Raw genomic sequence first — 23,102 nt, 5'->3', positions numbered from 1 at the left:
CTACCTGTCCACCCAAGCTCTCTGTACTTAGGGTATATGCACACATTGCGGATTCGTGTGCGGAATTTTCCACGCAGAATCTGCTTTTTTTGGCAGAATCCGCATTTTTCCTGTGGATTTATTGCGGATTTGGCCTGCGTTTTTACACCTGTGGATTCCTATAATGGATTGGGTGTAAAAACGCTGCGGAATCCACACAAAGATTGACATGCTGTGGAAAATAAACCGCTGCATTTCTGTGCCGACTTTTCCGCAGCATGTGCACAGCGGCTTTTATTTCCCATAGATTAACATTGTACTGTAAATTACTAGCAAATCTGCAGCGGATCTGCAGCAGCAAATCCGCTGCGAATCCGCAGCAAATCCGTAACGTGTGCACATACCCTTAGGTTGTGTGCACACGTTACGGATTCTGCTGCAGATTCGCAGCGGATTTGGCCCTGCGGATCTGCAACAGTTTCTGCTGCGTTGTACAGTACCTTTATAGTTAATGGAAATTGAAAATCGCTGTGCACATGCTGCGGATTTTTCCGTGCGGATTAGCTGTGGTTTTAAATCCGCAGCATGTCAATTCTTGGGGTGGAATCCGCAGCGGTTTGACACCAGCTCCATGACCAGGTGTCAAAACATAGGGGAAAACCGCAGGCTAATCCGCAGGTAAAATGCAGGTCATTGACCTGCGGATTTAGCCAAATCCGCGTGGAAAAATCTTCAGCAGAATCCGCAACGTGTGCACACACCCTTAGAATATGTTCACACATGGCGCTATGTTTTTGGCTGGTGGAAAATTTGCAGCATATTCCAATATTAGGCCAGGGTCACACTTGCGAGTGCAATGCAAGAAACTCGGATCAATACCCGGCATTGCCGCAGACACTTGGACCGGAGCGTTCGGCTGCATAGAAATACAGGCAGTCGCACACTCCGGTCCCGAGTGCTGGCGGCAGTGCCGGGTATTGAGGCGAGAGACTCACGCGAGTTTCTTGCATTACATTCCCAAGTGTGACCCCGGCCTTTGTCAGGTTTTTACTCAATTTATACTGTAAATTGTTATGGCTGATTAACCCTTTTGCAAGGCTTTTGGTAAAAAAAAACAGTCTTGGACTAGTCCATGGTGAAACAGGGGAATCCCCCAGTGGTCCCTTGTGCAGATCTGGGCCCCCAACCCCACTGAGTGGGCAATACTTGGCATACTTCACTTGATTTACGTTGTACAGAAATAAGCAGCAGATCATCACTCATTAACTAAACTATTATATAGAAGTATAGATAAATTTGTGAAGGTAAGGTTAATATTTGTATGCAGGTGAAAAATGGGCACTCCTGGTGAATCCACAGCACAATCTGTGGGAAATCCACATATAACCCATATGGATTTTCTCTTTTTGTTCCGTGAATTTACATCCCATGAGGCATCTTCAGTATTCGCCTGTATGCAGAGCAAGGCTTCAACTTGCTCTCTTGAGATTGCATCATTGTGCAAGCACATGGAAAAGTAAAGCAGACAGATCTTACATGACACATATAGTTGGTAACTACTATGGGCAGCCTGCACCTGGAAGCAACGCAATGCCTCCGTTATTGCAGTGTCATGAAGAGTCCATAAAAAACCTTCCTTGCAAAGTCTGATGCATGAGTGACATATAGCAGATCCTTGAAATATAGGTATACGTAAATATAATACTTAGATTTTGTATTTAGCTTTGAAATTACTGGAACAGATACTCATATGCTGAAAAATAAGATGATTATTGCGGTTTGACAGGATGAGCATTATATCTTTTATTGGTGATGCAAAATAGCAGTGACAGTGCCTATATCAGCTCTGTGGCATATTAATGACTGAGCTCGCCTAATTTATTTAAGATTCTAAATAATGGACCTTGTGCAACCTCTCAGCCAGTATTTCTGCAGTTTGCGAACCATAAAATACACCTGTTTCTTAAGAAAAAAAATCTTGCTTAAAAGGCCTGGCATCTTTATAGCCCACAGTTGTAGGCCAAGGAGCCCCTTCCTTTTTGACTGCCTTCTTAGTGAATGGACATAGCACGCATATAGCACTCATCTTCATCATTTTTTGTGATGAGCTTGGGCCCTGTGATATTGAGTGCCCAGATCTTGAGAGGGCTTCTGGAGACCTGCATCTTTCTCATGGTGGCTTAGCAGCATCCTGAGCCTCTTTTCAGTCTGAGCCAACACTTTACAGTAGATGTTTGTATGGATTGGTGATGCCGACATGAGCTTTCTACACCGCCTGCTCTCCAGGCTGCGGCCTAGTCTGGCCCACAAGCCCTGAGCTTTCTGAGGCATTTCTCCCAACATTGGCTCTTCCCACCTGCCTGGGACAGCACACACTAATACTAACTCCTCTTCAATCAGACATCTCCCTACAGCTTCAAATGAGGGGAGAAAGCCTTGATCACCGGGGCATGCTAAACGCAGAACAAGGTAGTAGATTAAAATGGAGGTGGCTGTGGTGTGAGGGAGGCAAGCCTGCAAATGTGGTGTCGGCACTGAGAGGAGGGAGAGCCTAATAGGGGGAAGACTACAGCACATTACCAAAATTGTTTGTCTATGAAGATACTATATACAGCTCACGAGTATCCATATAACTGGAGCTACAGGGTAAGTACTTAGCATATATGGTACTCATACATTAGACTACCCACACAGAATAGCTAACACTTCACCACAACAACTTTTCTTAAAAGGGTTGTTTCGCCATTGATCTGCAGGAGCATGCTGCTTCCTTGCCTTCCTGCTTGCTTGCATCCCACTTGCAGTTTGTACTAGTGGCATGGTTTCACTAATGGCCTGAACTTTGCACTCTTGAACACTGCAAGCAGAGGCAGCTTTTCCTCTGCAGCCATGAAGATTAGGGGAACTAAAGCTGAGTGCATCTGGCACTAACAGCACGTTCCACCACCTTCAAAACCTCTTTTGCAAGTTCCGTAGAAAAGAACTTACCTAGAAGATCGGCCACTGCTGACATACTGCAGGAGTGGCCGGTAACCGTGGCAAGAGCAGTAAACAATAAAATTAGAAGTCTCTCCATCCCTGAGAATGGAGAGTATTTTTTTCACTAATAAGTAAATTGCAGAAGTTGCTTGTTTTTACAAGTACTTTGCAATTTTAACCATAATAACCATTTAAAGGGTGAAAAGCATCATTATTATTAACAGAAAGAACCCAAGTTATTGACATTAACGTCTCTATTTCCTTAGCTCACCTGGGAAGTTGGCATACTATTTATTTGGGTGCGTCCTTACTGAAATGCTAATTATTTAGATGTAGAGCAGGAAATAAGTCGTCTGGTGTCATGGAGGCAGTGTGAGGTCAAACACATATGAATGGGAACAGCAGTGGATTGCTGCGTTTACTTCTTATTAGTAACTTTTTTGCCCTCCGATAACATGAACGTGGGTGACAGTAACTGTGTAAAGGTGACTGAGTGACAACTCTTCCCTCCGGCCATGTACTACAGAATGTCAGCGTCAGCGCCTGCATTAAGGCAGAGGGAGGCGATGCCAACGTCTGCATGTTTTACACAAGAGATAGTGTACTGATCCCTGAAGTCAGCCGCACCCATGGGTGCAGTGGCTCATTCTTATGAACCTCAACATGTAATTATCTTTGTAATAATATTAATAATAATAATCAGGATACATACTCTTGGGCGCTCCTGAGGGAGGAGCGAAATGTTCCTGCCTTTCCTATACGCAGGCGTTTTGAGGCTCCCAACGTCCTGAGTAACTTATTTGTGTCCGTTCCTTACAGATAGATTTCTACATATAATGACATCCAAGAATTATGATTTCTCCTTGCGGAGAATGACATGCTAAGCATGTCGAGATGAGGAGACTTAAAGCCGCAATGCTCCTCTGGGAAATATGCTAATTATGCAAATTGTCTCTTCAGAGAGGAAGAGGACTAGAACTCTAGTGCCACCTATTGGAAGTAGCAATCCTAAAAGTCAATGTTGACCCTTTAACGAGCCTTGTTACATGACAGGATAAAAGCCAAGCCAGAATCTCAATTTGCAGACACTGTGTTTCAGGGTACTGCCCCTTGGCTTTTATCCTAAGTTATGTAACAAGGCTCGTTAAAGGATCAACATTGACTTTTAGGATTGCTACTTCCAATAGGTGGCACTAGAGTTCTAGTCCTCTTCCTCTCTGAAGAGACAATTTGCATAAGAAATATAATGACCAAAGATGAAGTGTTTGGTCACTGTCTCAGGCTTTTCGTCCTGTGTCAATCATTTATGGTTTGACTTTTTGACCTTAGTCCAGGAAGTAGTAGACTATGGAAGCCATTCTTAACAACTATGCAGCTTTCATTTAGTCACAGAGACAGTGAGGCTTCACAGTAGTGCACCTGTAGGTCCTCTGCTCCTCTTCCAGCAGGGGGATTTTGTAAGTGCCATCTTGTGACTACAACTTCTTAAGTCAGAAGTTACATCACAAGCTCTCACTGCAATACTGTAGAAAGAGGCCAAAGCAAAGGCTCTCATAGACTTACATTGATTAGTGACCTCCGGCTCCACCAGGGCCTCTGCACCTACATCATGCTTCTCTCAGATAGGGCAGCGGAAACTTGGTGACAGAATGCCTTTAAAAGGTTTGTATGAAATGAAAAGAAATCAGCTTGCTTTTTATTCCAGAAACAACGCCACTCATGTTTATGGGTTTTGCCTTGTATGGCAGTTTAACCCCATTCATGTTAATAGGACTGAGCTGCAAGATCAGACTCTGCTGCTGTACAGAAGCAATGTTTAAAAGAAACAGTGCTTCTCTTCTAACCTTACATGGCCTGTGAATATGCTAATCAGCTTCATGATGGCTGTACTGCAAAGAGGAGAACATCGCAGATGTGAATCTTTCCGTTAAATTTGAGGAAAATTTTCCTTTGCATGTGCATTTACCCTTAACCTGAGGCAGTAGAGGGTTAGTCTCGTCATCTTAAATTGTTAAAATTGCAAAGTGCTTGTAACAACAAGTAACTTTGCACTTTACTTGCTATTAAAAATCCCCTCCTTTCTCAAGAAGAAAAAGGATTTTTTTAATTTATTGTTTACTGTGCATTGCCTAGGTTACAAGCCACCAGTGTAATCTAGCAGCAGTGGCCAGACATGAACAGTACTTACAGTACTTATCTTTCCCATAGAGCTTGTAAGCACTGTTCAGAAAGTAGCCAGGTCAGTGGAGCACACCGTTAGGGACCAATCTACGCCATCTAAGGTCCCACTGAGCTCCTCTGTGGCTGCAGAGGCAAAGATGCCCCAATTAGCAGCATCACAGAGCACAGAGTGCGGACCAGCGGCGGAACAAAGCCAGCGATCTGAACTGTCAATCAAGCAGCTAGCAGGAAACCAGGAGGCTGGGGAGCAGTACAACCCCTTTAAATATCATTGTAATGCACCTACAGCTAAATGGAGTAATGCCAATGAGAGAACTGCACTAGGGAATTGCTCTTTAAGTAATTCTCCACATTTGGGCAGGGTCACTAAAGGTGAACAAACACTTGAAGGAAGTTTGAGCAATGAATGAAAATGTGTACACACCAAATATTTTATTGGCAACGAGTCAGTGATTAATGTCTTGTATGCATGGCAGACGGCGAGAGACACTTTCAGTATCGGTAATGAGTGTACAGTAGACATGTTGCACGGTTATATACAGTAGACATATGACGCGGTTATATACGGCAGACATATGACGCGGTTATATTCGGCAGACATATGACGCGGTTATATACGGCAGACATATGACGCGGTTATATACAGTAGACATATGACGCGGTTATATACAGTAGACATATGACGCGGTTATATTCGGCAGACATATGACGCGGTTATATACAGTAGACATATGACGCGGTTATATTCGGCAGACATATGACGCGGTTATATACAGTAGACATATGACGCGGTTATATACGGCAGACATATGACGCGGTTATATACGGCAGACATATGACGCGGTTATATACGGCAGACATATGACGCGGTTATATACGGCAGACATATGACGCGGTTATATACGGCAGACATATGACGCGGTTATATACGGCAGACATATGACGTGGTTATATACGGCAGACATATGACGCGGTTATATACGGCAGACATATGACGCGGTTATATACGGCAGACATATGACGCGGTTATATACGGCAGACATATGACGCGGTTATATACGGCAGACATATGACGTGGTTATATACGGCAGACATATGACGCGGTTATTTTTTGTTTTCTTTTACCTCGGGGTCCCCAGTACCCTAGTGTCAAAAATAGCAGCACTGCCATGTGTGGTTTTAATCAGTCTCTCTGTACGCCTTTTTCATTCCTTCTCATTATTTCCATATGTTCTTCAATTTTTCTTGAGAATCACATTTGCATAAAGAAATAACTGGTATAAGGAAAGACGGCATTTAAAGGGACAAAGGGCTGCAATGTGTTTCCTTCCACAGCTGGTTGATGTTTGATCAGGCTCTTTTCTTTTTGCTGGACAGAACATGATTACTCAATTATAAGCTGTGTACTGATTTTCCATGCTAATAACTGAATTTTTCAGCAATTAACCATTTCTATACTATGAATATTGGTATTATTAAGAAAAGCTACAGTCGTTATGTCATATCACGGTGATTAAACCGTGCAGGACGCTTGGCATTTGCCATAGAACACCAGTATTGGCAAATTCGCCACTGGCGCCCTGTGCTCTTCACAGATGAAAGCAGGTTCACACTGAGCACATGTGACAGACGTGACAGAGTCTGGAGATGTTGTGAAGAGCGATCTGCTGCCTGCAACATCCTTCAGCATGACTGGTTAGGCAGTGGGTCAGTAATGGTGTGGGGTGACATTTCTTTGGAGGGCCGCACGTTGTTGGACTGTTAGCACAACCCCCATCTGTGGACGTCGGGCCCTCAGACCATCCTCATGGAGTCGGTTTCTAACCGTTTGTGCAGACACATGCACATTTCTGGCCTGCTGGAGGTAATTTTTCAGGGCTCTGGCAGTGCTCCTCCTGTTCCTCCTTGCACAAAGGCAGAGGTAACGGTCCTGTTGCTGGGTTGTTGCCCTCCTACGGCCCCCTCCACATCTCCTGGTGTACTGGCCTGTCTTCTGGTAGCACCTCCAGCCTCTGGACACTACGCTGACAGACACAGCAAACCTTCTTGCCACAGCTCGCATTGATGTGCCATCCTGGATTAGCTGCATTAGCTGCACTACCTGAGCCACTTGTGTGGGTTGTAGAGTCCGTCTCATGCTACCACGAGTGTGAAAGCAGAACCAATATTCAAAAGTGACCAAAACATCAGCCAGAAAGCATTGGTACTGAGATGTGGTCTGTGGTCCCCACCTGCAGAACCACTCCTTTATTGAAGGAGTCTTGATAATTGCCAATAATTTCCATCTGTTGTCTGTTCCATTTGTACCATTTGTACAACAGCATGTGAAACTGATTGTCAATCAGTGTTGCTTCCTAAGTGGACAGTTTGATTTCACAGAAGATTGATTTACTTGGAGTTATATTCTGTTGTTTAAGTGCTCCCTTTATTTTTTTAAACAGTGTATATATGTCAGCGAGACACATATATATATATCTAATATATAAAGCTCAAGTGTGTGTATGTATGTGTGTGTGTATGTCCGGGATTGGCATCCGCACTGTCGCAGCTACAGACACAAAATTTGGCACAGTCACATGTCTGGACCCCGAGAGTGTCCTAAGCTATGTGGTGAAGCGAAATTTTAACCCTGCGCGTTCCAATTCACCAAACAATTTTGCCCCTATCTACATAATGGGGAAAAGTGTGTGTGTATCAAGCCCCGCCCCTCATTATGATGTCATAATGGTTGCCATGGTGACGCTGATGTCATCATAGGTTGCAAGCCCCGCCGCTCATTATGATGTCATAATGGTTGACCATGGGATGGAGGATGTGTCATGGGTATATGGGCACTGGACTATGGGATGGAGGATATGTATGACGGGTATATGGGCACGGGACTATGGGATGGAGGATGTGTGATGGGTATATGGGCATTGGACTATGGGATGAAGGATCTGTATGACGGGTATATGGGCACGGGACTATGGGATGGCGGATATGTATGATGGGTATATGGGCACGGGACTATGGGATGGCGGATATGTATGATGGGTATATGGGCACGGAACTATGGGATGGAGGATATGTATGATGGGTATATGGGCATGGGACTATGAGATGAAGGATGTGTGATGGGTATATGGGCGCTCGACTATGGGATTGCGAATATGTATGATGGGTATATGGGCATGGGACTATGGGATGGAGAATATGTATGATGGGTATATGGGCATGGGACTATGGGATGCAGGATGTGTGATGGGTATATGGGCACGGGCCTATGGGATGGTGGATATGTATGATGGGTATATGGGCACAGGACTATGGGATGGAGGATGTGTGATGGGTATATGGGCATGGGACAATGGGATGGAGGATGTGTGATGGGTATATGGGCACTCGACTATGGGATGGAGGATATGTATGATGGGTATATGGGCACGGGCCTTTGGGATCGTGGATATGTATGATGGGTATATGGGCACGGGACTATGGGATGGAGGATAATTATAATTTGTTATAACTAAACACAGTTAGTTACTATGCCCGGGCAGCGCCGGGCTCTTCAGCTAGTATATATATATATATATAATATAATATATATTTATATTTCACACAGAGTTAGACAGCAGAATAGACGATAATTCAATTGTCAGTGGAGCGCCCCGCAGGGCCGGGGGTTACTCGGTACCGGGCCGGTCAGGCTCTTTTAAAGGGGAAGTGTGTCACGGTGGTAGTAGTGACCCGGTCCGTGCCCCTGAGCATCCAGTAATTAAATAGAGGATGGAAGTTCAATGAGGGGGAAGATGGTAGGATAATTATAAGGAAAGGGGGGAATCGTTACGCCACCCGTAGTATTCGGCTAGGGTAGCCGACGCTGCGATACAGATCCCCTGGAACGGTGGTACAGCAGCAGAGATGGTGTGGCTCTTCACAGGCAGAGCTGTGTCCCAGGGCAACTAGGATGTTGCTTGTGAATTGGTGACTGTTATGTTATGTGCAATGTTAAGCAAGTGTGATGCGAATGACACAAATGACACAGTGAGGTGCAGTTTTGTGGCTTTTACTCACACTTGACCTGTGTGCTCAGGTGCCCCGCTTAGCACTGTGTCCTCTGGGTATGGGGTCCAGCCCACTCTCAGTTAATTTGGGAAACACCATTCCAGGACTTCCTTTTGTGTTTTACTCTCTTTCTGGTCGTCTCCCTGTGCTAGTCTTTCCTTTCCTCTCGCCTAGGACATTCACAACAGTGTCCCTAAGCCAGCAGCCTTGGACCTTGCCGGGCGGCGTGGGTCAGGCCCCGGGATCCTCTACCTGGCCACCTTTTCAGGGAATTGATGTGGATGTGGCTGAGGTACTTTCAGTCACCTCAGCCTCCGGCTTGCCAGCTGAGTCTGTCTTCTTCTCCACTGGGCTCAGGAGCCGGTACCCTCACTGTGACCTAATCCTTCCAAACTGGAGCGGGCCCCACAAGTGGCTGCTGCACTTCCCGTGCTCCTCAGGATTCCTTCTGTACTCTCTAAACTCCCTTTCAGTTCTTCTTCCTTCACTCTGACTTTGACTTCTCTTACTCCTTCGCTGTCCCGTCACCAACTGACTGGATCCTCTTTTAGCTCAGGCTTAACTCCACCCACAAACTGTCACCTTTCTGTCAATGATTGGCTACACTCCTTGTCACCCCATCTACTTAGCTCCTCCCTCTTCTCTACCTTTCCCACTCACCTACTAACACCCTTTCCTAGCCAGTCTGGGATGAGGCCATCCTCCCGAAGGGTACACCCAGATGCCCTGACTGAACTAGTGTGCAAGTGTTGAAGTCCCAGGTAGTGCTACCTCCTTACCTGGATGAGGTGCAGTACCTCTGTGGCAACCGGACCCTTAGGGGCACCACATCAGCTTCTGTAAAATCATTACAGTACCCGACAGGATATGAGACATGGTTTACATACAGTAAACCATTGCATATCTGTTAGATTTATATATGTCACTGACTATCAATGTTAGTAATGTGTGTGTGTAAACTTTTGGAGCTATAGGTGTTAAAGGATTAATTCACTGAAAAAAACTGGCATGGCTCCCGTGCCATTTTCTCCACCAGAGAGGAAACGCCAGTAACTGAGGGCAGATATTAATAGCCTAGAGAGGGACCATAGTTTTTGCCCCCCCCCCCCGGCTAAAAAAATCTGCCCCCAGCCACCCCAGAAAAGGTGCATCTGTAAGATGCACCAATTCTGGCACTTACCCACTCTCTTCCCATTGCCCTGTAGAGGGTGGCATATGGTATAATAAGGTGTTAATGTCACCTTGCTATTGTAAGGTAACATTAAGCCTGGTTAATAATGGAGAGGTAAGACACCTATCTATTATTAATCCACTAGTCTGAAAGAGTTAAAAAAAAACACATATTAAGAATGAAAAGTTTTAATGAAATAAACATACATTTTTGCCATCTTTATTTAACTCCCAAACCATTCGAAGCCCTTGTTCTCTTGTAAAAAAAAAAAAAAAAAGCAATATCCCATACCTATCTGCCGTACAGTCATGTCCAATGCTGCAATCCATCTCAACCAGGAGTGGTGCTAATGCAATCGGCCCGAATGTGAACCACTGTGCAATGAATGAAAAGTTGCCTGTGCAGCCTCCCCGGCTGACTGGACATGAACTCATTAGCGTGGGAAAGTTTCGGAACATTTTCCCATGTTGTCAGCTCACCTCAGGTCAGGCGAGGAGTCTGCGTAGCCTAAGTGATGTCAGCGGTAGTCACTGAGACTGCGCAGACTCCCCGCCCAGGCCCGGATTGGCAATATAACCAACCGGGCATTTTCCCGCTGGGCCGCTGTCATGTGGGCCGCGGGCGGCAGCGCCCGATCAAATGGCCGCCTGCCAGCGGCTGCGGCCACTGTGGCTCCTGCCACCGGCCCGATAGTTTCAAAGTTCCTCCCGCACTGCAGGGAGATAAGCCACCACGCCTCCCCCACGCACCCCATCCTCGCCGCAGCATGAGACCCCCTCCCCCCCGCAGCCACTCACAGTGTCGCTTGCCTTCTCTGTTCGCAGGACCTGTGATGAGGTCACAGGAGGAGAGGAGTCAGGGGGTCACATGATCAGGAGCCTTTGTCCAGACCCCTGATCATGTGACCCCTGACTCCGCCCCTCCTGTGACCTCATCACAGGTCCTGTGCGCACAGCCTTGCCTCTTGGTGTCTGCAGGACTCTGCTGTGCTGTTGTCATGGTGCTGGATGAGATAAGTATGTGTGGGGTCAGGAGGGGTTTACAGGGTAGATGTAGCAGGGCTGTATGTGTGTGGGGTGTACTGAGCGGAGTCGTGTGTGTATGAGGTGTACGGAGCGGAGCCGTGTGTGTACGAGGTGTACGGAGCGGAGCCGTGTGTGTACGAGGTGTACGGAGAGGAGCCGTGTGTACGAGGTGTATGGAGCGGAGCCGTGTGTGTGCGAGGTGTACGGAGCGGAGCCGTGTGTGTACGAGGTGTATGGAGCGGAGCCGTGTGTGTACGAGGTGTACGGAGCGGAGCCGTGTGTGTACGAGGTGTACGGAGAGGAGCCGCGTGCACGAGGTGTACGGAGCGGAGCCGTGTGTGTACGAGGTGTACGGAGAGGAGCCGCGTGCACGAGGTGTATGGAGCGGAGCCATGTGTACGAGGTGTACGGAGAGGAGCCGCGTGCACGAGGTGTATGGAGCGGAGCCGTGTGTGTACGAGGTGTACGGAGAGGAGCCGCGTGCACGAGGTGTATGGAGCGGAGCCGCGTGTACGAGGTGTACGGAACAGAGCCGCGTGCACGAGGTGTACGGAACAGAGCCGTGTGTACGAGGTGTACGGAACAGAGCCGCGTGTACGAGGTGTACAGAGCGGAGCCGCGTGCACGAGGTGTACGGAACAGAGCCGCGTGCACGAGGTGTACGGAACAGAGCCGCGTGCACGAGGTGTACGGAACAGAGCCGCGTGCACGAGGTGTACGGAACAGAGCCGCGTGCACGAGGTGTACGGAACAGAGCCGCGTGTACGAGGTGTACGGAACAGAGCCGCGTGTACGAGGTGTACAGAGCGGAGCCGTGTGTACGAGGTGTACGGAGCAGAGCCGTGTGTACGAGGTGTACGGAGCGGAGCCGTGTGTGTACGAGGTGTACGGAGCGGAGCCGCGTGTGTACGAAGTGTATGGAGAGGAGCCGTGTGTGTATGAGGTGTACGGAACAGAGCCGCGTGTACAAGGTGTACGGAGCGGAGCCGCGTGTGTACTTGGTGTACCGAGCGGAGCTGCGTGTGTTTGGGGTATACGGAGCGGAGCCTTATGTGTACGGGATGTACGGAGCGGAGCCAAGTGTGTACGAAGCATACAAAGCGGGCTTTTCCCACGGACACAGGAGTACACGGCGGAGCCCCGAGGAGCATTTTAAAACACACACGTGATGTTCCACCTGAAGTGATGTGCTTGAAGCTGACCGGAAATGAGATAATTTCTTAAGGAGAATGTAACAGAACCAGGAATGCTTCAGATCCATCACCGTGTCCTCCTCCGACAGCGCAGACAGCAGGATCGCCTTGGAATCGGGGATGTCGGCCTTGTGAGCGGATCATGATATGTCCTGCATCGGGAGGCTCAGGTGGGCACTACAATGGGAGCCGGGCTGCTATAGTATCTTTATAGAATCTTTCTTTATTTCTTTCTCTCTTTTTCTTTCTTTCTCTGTTCTTTCTCATTCTCTGTTCTGTCTTTCCCTCATTTTCTTTTTCTCTCTCTCTGTTCTTTCTTTCCCCTCTTTCTTTCTTTTTCTTTCCTTTCTTTCTTTCTTTCTTTCTGTTCTTTCTTTCTTTTCTTTACTTCTTTCTCTCTCTATTCTTTCTCTGTCTCTCTCTGTTCTTTCTTTCCCTTCTTTCTTTCTCTCTATTCTTTCTCTGTCTCTCTGTTCTTTCTTTCCCCTCTTTCTTTCTCTCTCTCTCTGTTCTTTCACTGTCTCTCTCTGTTCTTTCTTTCTTTTTTCCCCTCTTTCTTTCTTTCTTTTTTTTCTTTTTTCTCTCTCTCTCTCTCTGTTTTCTCTCTTCCTTAGTGCCAGTCAGTGTGCCCATAATGCCAGTCACTGTGCCCTCAGTACAAGTCAGTGTGATCAGCAGTGCTAAATGGGTGCGATTAGGCGTGGACATGGGTGTGACTAGTTGTGGAATGGGTGTGGCCGGGCGTAGCTTAAAATTTGCAGTCTTTGTCGCTATTACCCTTCCTCAAAAGTTGGGAGGTATGATAGGGGCAGCTATGACCAGGGGGTCTGGTGGCCCAATGGATAGCAGTTCTGCCAGGAATTCTGTCACCGTGCATACAAAAGGGGACAGAGCTTTGGGAGGAGTACTATACCTAAAAGCAATAAATAGGACTGAGCTGAAATACTGGACACAGCTGTGACTACATGGTATATAGTCGTGTTAATCTCCTCTCACTGCTTGTAATCTACAACTGTACAAAGATATTATATAGTCACCATGTGACTAGTGGGCCTGTGTAACTTCAAATGCCAGGGCTGAATTTTAGTCCCAGTCCGGCCCTGTCCCCGCCTGACCTGTGTATTTCTCGCAAGTCACACGCATGGTCCGTGTGTAATCTAAGTGTAATCACACCCATAGACTTGCATGGGCGAGTCTCGGGAGTAATACGGTGCAAATCGCAGCATGCTGCGATTTCACCCGCACATATATAATACGGGTGAGAAAAAAACAGGTGATGGGAGCTGCCCCATAGATTAACATTGGTCCGAGTGTTAAGAACTTGTCTGTATTTCTCTCTAGTGTGACTCCGGCCTATAGCTGGTTCTCCCAGGCCACTGCACCTTGGGGTCATCACATGACCTCAAGGTACCATGGTAACCATCGGGGGTCTGATGGTTACTAAGGGGGTCTTGTGACCCCCCTTGTCACAACTTAAATACCTGGGAATCGCCGCTGTTGGCGTCAATATACTCTTATTCCTCAGTGCCATTAAAAAGCGTCGCTGAGGAATAAGTACCCTTAATGACTGCATTTAAAAGATGTATCAGTGGTCTTTAAGGGGTTAAATAAGGTCAAAATTACCTCATGTATTATAACAATTTGGTTCCAATCATGCTATGTTATTTATTTTACTTGCTTATATAGCACCACGAATTCCACAGCGCTTTACAGACATTATCACTGTCCCCATTGGGGCTCACAACATAGATTCCCTATCAGTATGTCTTTGGAGTGTGGTGGGAAGCTGGAGAACCCGGAAGAAAGCCTAACCAACACGGGAAGAACTTACTGTACAAACTCCTTGCAGGTGTTGTCCTTGTTAAATTTGAACCCAGGGCAGCAAGGACTATATAAAAAAATCTGATTTTCATACAAAATATTGGATGTTTTTTCATCTCAAATGTCCTCCGTTTTTTTACATCAGCAGCTATTACAATTTAAAAGACTAAATACAGTTTCCTATGTTAAGAAATTGCAATGTATCTGTAATTTGGATGCTGTACAGATGATCCGTTTGGAATCTGATATTTTTTGCGCACCCATAGATGTAAATAATGAAATCTGGAGAAGACTACTGCATGCTGTGATTTTCTTTCACGTTGACATTTGGCCTATAACAAAAACAGTCATTTAAACGGCCTTATTAAAAAAACATTTGTTCTGTCCATTTTTTAAGGATGTCCATTTTTTAACAGGAGAAATAGCAGAGTGCAGCCCTTTTTCTTCCAGTGACAATGACGGAACCTAAGGACGCCTCCAATGCAATTGATATTAAGCTGTAATGTGTCTGTGCAATGTGCCCCACTCTTGTCTTGCCATGTCCACGCAGGCAACTACTTCGGAATGGAGTGCAATGTTTGATGATTCTCAATAAATACTTGTTTGACACATTGGAATGTGATACTGTTTTTATTGCACTCCTTTGTGATTTATTATACTAATCTGTGCACCTGTGGATCCCATTGTGATATAAATCCTATATATGAACAGTATTGAACTTAGGGATTTGAACAGTTTTTGAGACAAATATTTTGCATTGTCTCATGGGGTTTGTATGTCTGCATGTTATTTATATTTTATTTTATATTTATACATTGTTTATTTATTCTTATTAAAAAAAAATCAATTTTAACTTTTCATATTATTTTTATTTCTTTTCATTACTTATTTAATATATATACAGCTCTGGCAAAAATTAAGAGACCACCACATCAAAACCCTGTCATGGGCAGCCCAACCTCCACACCTGAACCCCATTGAAAACCTCTGGAATGTAATCAAGAGGATGATGGATAGTCACAAGCCATCAACAAAGAAGAACTGCTTACATTTTTGTGCCAGAAGCAGTGTGAAAAACTGGTGGAAAGCATGCCAAGATGCATGAAAGCTGTGATTAAAAATCATGGTTACTCCACAAAATCTTGATTTCTGAACTCTTCCTGAGTTAAAACATTAGTATTGTTGTTTCTAAATGATTATGAACTTGTTTTCTTTCCATTATTTGAGGTCTGAAACCACTGTTTGTTGTTTTTTTTCAATTTTGACCATTTTTCCTTTTCAGAAAAAAAATATAAAATGTAGTGCTTGGAGATTTGGAGACATGTTGTCAGAAGTTTATAGACCAAAAGAAAAATTTAAATTTTACTCAAAAATATTACCTACAAAGAGAAAAATCACACAAACTGAACATTTGGAAGTGATCTCTTAATTTTTGACAGAGCTGTATATTATACATACATATATAATTTATTTTTTTATATATTTATTTTATATATCTTATATTATATATTATTTGTATTTATAACTGTATATATAAGAATTATTGTACATATATTAAAGCACCTTTCCAGATTTTGTTTTTTTCAGCATTGTAGGGATACTACTAATCTAAGTTCCCTGACCCTAGTCTTATATTTACACTATGCCATCTTAACTTTATTCTCTCAACACCATTTTGTGACCACAACTTCTGATTGACCGGAAGTCAGAGGTAACCGTCGCAATCTCTCACTGTAAGGCCGGGATCACACATGCGAGAAACTCGGACGAGTCTCGTATGTTAATACCCAGCATTACCGCCAGCACCGCTATGTGATCGCTGGTGAGCTGTCAAACAGACAGCTTCACCAGCGATCAGCACCAGCGACGCCGCGCGTGCGGCATCGCTGTGTTCAGCGCTGATTCATGTCAAAAATAGAATTAAAATAAAAAATATCGTTATTCTCACCTTCCGATGTCCCGCGCAGCCATCCCGCCTCTCTCCGCGCTCCGGTCCCAGTAATCATTTGCGAGAACTACCGCGATGACGTCCGTTCTCACTGGATCGCGAAGTCTCACGGTCATTCTTGCAAAGGATTACTGGGACCGGAGCATGGAGAGTGGCGGGATGGCTGCGCGGGACGCCGGAAGGTGAGAATAGTAATTTTTTTTATTAATTTTTTTTATCGCTGATCGCTGGTCTCCTGCCTGTCACACACAGCGATGCGTGCTGGCCAGCGGGAGATCAGCGACGAAAGAAATGTCCAGAGGTTTCTTGCAGCGATCAGCGATACCGGCAGGGGGGCCGCTCGCTGATCACTGTCACACAGCGATCTCGCTGGTGAGATCGCTGTTGTGTCACAAAAGTGTGACGGGGCCTTAAGTCTATGAGGTCTAGCACCAGTCTCCCATAGACTAAAGGCCTCTTTACATTTAGAGATGCACCAGCGATCCCGACAACGATACGACCCGGTCAGGATCGCTGGTGCATCGCTAAATGGTCGCTAGTGAGCTGCCAAACAGGTAGATCTCACCAGCGATGCAGCAGCGGTCAGCGGTCATCACTTACCTGTCACACGCAGCGAGGGTGACGTCTTCCGCCCGCGTCCATGGAGTTGCTCGTCGGCGCCAGCAGGAAGCCGACGACGAGAAATGGTCCAGGACGATCTTGCGTGATCAGCGATATCCAGCGGGGAGCCGGGTCAGAGGTAAGTATCACACATAGCGATCTCGCTATGTGTGAAGGGGGCTTTACACTGAAAAGTGACCTCCGGATTGCCCAGCAAACACTGGAGCCATCTGGCAGGTCACAACCTGTTGGTGATCGACTGGAGCAGCGGCGATAAAAGATGAAGACGGCGGCGTGTAAGTATAAGACTGGGGTTAGGAACTTTAGTGGTGCTTTAATTAATAATGTCCATATTTACCCATTTTTAATACTGTGGGTAATGAGACGGGAGCTGATTTGAGGGTTATGATTTCAAATCAAAAGTGAATATCCTACACTATCTGGACTTCAGACTGATACATAGTAGCAAACTTCAAAAGAGATGTGAGCAGCTGCTGTGTCCAGCTAAACTGGATACAATTGTATTATTTGTTGAAAGCAAGCAAACACCTGGAAAATGGTGAAGAATTAAACCGTAAAGGGGCCAATCGTTGCTTTTGCATTTTTTCTGGAGTAAAAATGGCTCGAAGGCTGGCGTCACACGAGAGTATAACAATCAGCCCAATTTTCATCCTTTTCTGGATGATTTTTTTTTAGCTTGTCATCCGCGTGTTGTCGGTGTGCAGTCCGCTTTTTTACTCAGCAGCTATTAATCTTTTAGGCTATGTGCCCACGTAGCGTTTTAAACCGGACACTCAAAACCAGACTCCTTCCCAGAAAATGCGCGTTTTTTTCCGTGCAATTTTACCGCGATTATGTTCGCGTTTTTGCCGCGATTTTCGAAAATCACGGCAAAAACGCTTAAAAATCGCATCGTGGGCACACAGCCTTACAGAACCATTTACAGCAGGAGTGCACAACATTTTTTTGGTCCAAGGGCAACTTGGTCAAACTGAATCAATCCGAAGGACAGCAAAAAATTTCAAGGGGTATTTACATGAATACATCTGCAGAAGTTTTGAGTATTTGAGAAGGATTTTTAGACTTTTTGCTCCAATAAATCAAGGTAAACATACCCAAAATTAAAGGGGTTTTTCCGGCATAAATTTTGGAGAACTGTAGAATCGGATCCGTTTTTCTGCCGGATCCGTCTAGCAGGTTATATCTGTTTCCTGGGGGCTGGCCAATTGGATCTGAGCATGCGCAGACTTAAAAAAACGGATCCGGTGGCTGGATCCGTCTTTTTCTGGATCCGGTGCATTCCGGCGCCCATAGACTTTCATTGTGGCAAAAAGCCGACGCTTCCGGCTTTTTCGCCGGAGACAAAAAACGTTACAGTAGCCGTTTTTTCCAGATGCCGGAATGAGACAAGTATCCGGATCCGGCAAAAAACGGATGAAACGGAATGCCATCCGGCGCGAAAACTGATGTGTGAAAGAGGCCTTATTCTCTGTCTTGCCTGTTTCTGCCATGTCTTGTCTTCGCTATGCTCTGCCTTGTGTTTCATCTCTGTTCTCTGTCTCTGCCTGTTATTCCTGCCCTCTGTTCTATGGTGCTCTCTAGCACGTTCCCTGGCTAGTCCCAAGGCTTTACCTTGGCCCGGCTCTGGGCTTTGGCCTACGCTCCGCTGCTAGCCCTGTTCCTGCTCTGTTCTTGTTCCGTGTTTCTGGCTATGCTTCCATTCCGTGTTCCGTACTCTGGTCTTTCTCTGCCCTGTGTCTCGTCTTGCCTTGCTTTGCTGCTTCGTGTGCCCTTTGCATGCGCCTGGCCTTCCTAGCCTCCTGTTTGTGCCTCAGCCGTGCCCTCCCTAGCCGTGCCCGCCTGCTTGTGCCTCAGCCATGCTCATCGGTCAGTGACAGCTGTTTCGCCTGCCATGCCTCAGCCGGGTTTGCTGGAGTCTTGCCCGTCTGTCAGTGCCGCAGCCCAATCAGCTAGCCAGTGCCCCAGCTGTGCTCTCTGTGCTCCCTTGCACTTCACACTGTTTCCGCACTGTGCTCTCCGTGCTCTCTAAAGCACGTGCAGGCCCTCGCCTGCCCATGGCATACCTCCCCGTGCTTCTGTAAAAGTATGCACAGGCTTTGCCATGTCCCCTGTCGTGCCCTCTTGCACACACAGGCCCTAACCCTGTCCTTGAACCCTGACCCTGGCGTGCCTCTCTGCACGCGCAGGACTATGCCTCGCCTGACCCTGGCGTGCCTCTCTGCACGCGCAGGACTCTGCCTCGCCTGACCCTGGCGTGCCTCTCTGCACACGTAGGACTTTGTCTTGCCTGACCCTAGGATGTCCCTCTGCATGCGCAGGCCTCCGTCCTTGAGTCTGACCCTGGCGTGTTCCTTAACACGCATCGTGTTGCTAACCTGTCTTGTCTCCTTGCATGGAACTTTGGTTTGCCTGTCGGATGCCCGGAACCTGCCGATCGCTGCCAGAGATTGTAAGCCTGATGTCTGCGGCCTGATGTCCGGAGCTGATGTCCGCAGCCTGATGCCCTGATCATGTCGATCGTTGCCAGATTTCCGGAGTCCGATGCCAGTGTGCCTTTGCCTACCATCTTGCACATACCATGTCTTGGACCCTGGCGTGTCTCCTATGCACGCACCCTGCCTTGGACCCTGGCGTGTCTCCTAAGCACGCACCCTGCCTTGGACTCTAGCATGTCCTAGCACGCATCCCTCCTAGGAACTCTGGTGTGATCCCTAACACGTACCCTGCCTTGGACCCTGGTATGATTTCTGCACGAGTTATGTCTGGAACATTTGGCGTGCCCTTGCACGCATCTTGCCGTGTTTCACTGTTTGTGCCCTGCACCTGATTCCCTGTTTATGCCTTGCACCTGAATAAAGTGTGAAACCACCTTTGCTGAAGAAACTCTGAAACTTCGCTTTATGTTTGGTATCCTGTCTGTCCTGTTGTCAGAGACTCATTAGTGTCTTCCTGAGCCGGCCGTCTGGTCCATCTGCTGTGGTGGCTCACCCCCTTGGTCTTGCCCCTGACACTCCCTGTATAGGGGGTGGATTCTCACTAGGTCAGCTCGCCCTAGGTGGGTGGGTGCCACGGCCCAGAGGGTCCACTCTAAAAAGGAAAACGACTCAGCGTAACCTGACGCTTGTCACACGCACCCAGGGGGTGTGTTTAAGAACATTATTGTAAAGTGTGTATGAGTGGTTGAAGGACCTGTGATGAGGTCATAGCCATGTGACCCGGTAGGCGTGGCTATGAACCATATAAGGTGGCCAGGGTAGGTCACATGGAGTGAATGCTGGGACCTGGTTGGTCCGTTTTGGAAGGTCCCGTCTGAGAGAGATGGGGCTGCCTTCCTGACAGCAAGTGAACGCTGTGTTTAATGGCTGCACGTGCCTGATAGTTCCCTGGAGGGAATGGACGTCTGCAGCGTGGTGAAGCAGCCATGAGGTAAACCCTGAGCGGGGATATAACTGGGAGGCTGAAGAGCCTTCGTATGGAACATTGCGTAACCTGTGTGACCACAGGCTTAACAGAGGGAAGCTCTGTCATTGACGCTATGCTGTTTTCTATTGCTTTGATGGTTTTGATGCATGAATAAACCGCAGACTGTTATTATTTTGTGGAAAACCCGTGACGGATCTGGTTATTTGGCTGCAAAGTGAGTGTCCCCAACTTTGAGTGACAGCGCTGCCTTACAATATATATACACAGTGTATATATATATATATTTATACTGCTCCTATGTTTAAGTGTTCCCTTTATTTTTTTGAGCAGTATATATATGTGTGTGTGCATTTATTTGTTGTTGTTTTTTTTACATATCCTCTCACTTTTTCATCTCTACTCATTTCCATTCCTCCTCTTACTGTTTATCCTTTATATTCCCTTCCCCATCAGCCCTTTCTCTGCGTCTCGCCCCCAGCTGGCTGCATGCTGTGAAGGCATGTCCTTGGGTATGAATTACCTGCCAGGACAGGCTTAAAGGGGTGTTAACTGGCACTCTGCCCACTTCAACCTACAGATCAGGACAAGTTCAGGAAGCCGCCTGGCTGCAGGATTGTCACTCACTCCTAGCTGGCTCCTAGTTCCCTTCCTGCTTTATTCATGTAAACGGATGATATCTAGTGACTTGTATTGTATTTTTTTGCTTTGTTTAGGACACCAGAACCACTGTTTCAAAACGGCACAGAACTATAAGTGTCTTTCTTTCTGTGGGGTATTGGTAAAAGGAGTAATGTGTTTCTCTTTTCCACTTGTGGTTCCGGCACGTTACATACCAATGATGTCACTGGACTTGTACATAAATTAATTGAAAAGCTCTGATTTTTAGTGAATCCTGCATATGATATTTAAACATGGAACATAGATAGATAGATAGATAGATAGATAGATAGATAGATAGATAGATAGTCCAAATTGTAGTGGTTTGTTGACACATCATGTCCGGGTGACGTGACGTTTCGTTCCAAGTGTGAAGCTTTTTCAAGCCTAGATAGATAGAAAGATGGATGGATGGATAGACAGACAGACAGAATCCATATACATATTAATGATATTAAAATGCTGAAAAAAATGGAAACAAAATTTTAAAAAACACCTTGATTTATTCAGTATGGAGTAAGAGCGCCACCCGCAGAAATACTCAGTTACAAGACCAAGTCTACGCAACTACGCATGAAAAGATGGAGATACATAGAAACATGGCAGCAGGGGCAGTGGACAGATTAGTCACAATATGAAATCAGTATGTGGCTTGTCTTCTATATGGATGGTAGCACAGTGTCTCTTCCTAAAGGCTCACTCACATGAGCGTATAACTCGGACCACTGCTACCTGATCTTTTATCAGATTGCACTCGTCCGATTCATACGCTAATGTGAGTGAGCCCTAAAGGAAATGCTGATCGGTACTAGCAGATGAAAACATATTGATCAGAGGAACAATATAGCGAAATTATGAAAGAACTGTGGGAAGTCCAATGATTTCCAAAGCAAAGTGTGGTTTATTCATGGATATTCAATGCAACGGTTTCAGTCCTTACAGGACCATATAGTGTGGTATAGTGTCTAACTATTAACGTGGCCACATAACTTCCATACATATGTATGGCGATGCAGAAACTTCCATACATATGTTTATATAGCAATGCCGTGCCGCCCTAACCATACACTGCAAAATAATACACTGTATAGTGCCAAAGTCACAGTACCACACAATGTCTACAGAGTCCACCACCATACCGTGCTCATATAATTCCAACATACAGTGACTAAATAATAATAATAGTTGGTCCATACAGAAAGTGATACATACAATTCATATTAAGATTTGTGATTTGTAATTGTAGGTGGATTTTTGTAATAGTTTTCTGTTTGCACATATTGTTTTACATATCTTTGTCTTAGGGCTCGTGCACACAACCGTATTTTCGGTCCAAATGCCAATCATTAAAAAAAAAAGACGGCTCGCGCTCGGACCAATGTTGCGTAATGATCTTTTTCAGTGACCGAATCGGTGCGTGAAGGAAAAAAAAACGCAGCGTGCGCGTTTTTCTTCCATAAATCGGCTAAAACTCTGGCATTCAAATGTAAAGGTGCGAGAAAAAAAATCGTCTGTCACAGCATAGTATCCGATTTTTATGGATACATTGCCGTTCTGTAACCTTGGAAACTGTAAATGATCTCGTAAATAAAGCCCCCGTCACACATAGCGATCTCTGCTGAGTCACAAGTTTTGTGTGTGACAGCTATCAGCGACCGGCCCCCCTGATGGGTATCGCTGATCGTTCCTGAAATGTAAGGACTTTTTTCGGGTCGTTGGTCTCCCGCTGGCAAGCAAGCATCGCTGCGTGTGGCAGGCGGGAGAACAACGACCAGTGATCAGCGCGCTGGTAACCAAGGTAAACGTCGGGTTTCTAAGCAGTGCGCGGTGCTTAGAAACCCGCTGTTTACCTTGGTTACCAGCTCCCTGCATCAGGCGCTGGTAACTAACGTACACAGCGACGCGCCCGCTCAGCGTCGCTGGTGCTGATCGCTGGTGAAGCTGTCTGTTTGACAGCTCACCAGCGATCATGTAGCGACACACCAGCGATCCTGACAAGTTGATATCGTTGTCGGGATCGCTGGTGAGTCGCTATGTGTGACGGGGCCTTAATTAAA

At 46.3% G+C, this 23,102-nt stretch overlaps 1 protein-coding gene across 4 annotated transcripts in view; it reads left to right on the top strand.

The window, feature by feature from the left end:
* RARG (retinoic acid receptor gamma) overlaps window positions 1-23,102 on the top strand; it is a 243,148-nt gene that overhangs the window by 62,591 nt on the left and 157,455 nt on the right. Inside the window, exon 1 of one of the 4 annotated variants that reach the window (XM_073546189.1) lies at window positions 2,608-2,625. The exons of the other annotated variants lie outside the window; for them this stretch is intronic. The gene's annotated coding sequence lies outside the window, so the exon portion shown is untranslated. Of the gene's footprint in view, window positions 1-2,607; window positions 2,626-23,102 lie in introns of those variants that run through there. 4 annotated transcript variants of the gene reach the window in all.

Source organism: Dendrobates tinctorius, unplaced genomic scaffold (genome assembly GCF_039654945.1).
Source record: "Dendrobates tinctorius isolate UK_male_01 unplaced genomic scaffold, ASM3965494v1 ptg000145l, whole genome shotgun sequence".
NCBI lineage: Eukaryota > Metazoa > Chordata > Amphibia > Anura > Dendrobatidae > Dendrobates > Dendrobates tinctorius.
The sequence above is the reverse complement of the archived record's forward strand: the minus strand, read 5'-3'. Positions and strand labels throughout refer to the sequence as shown.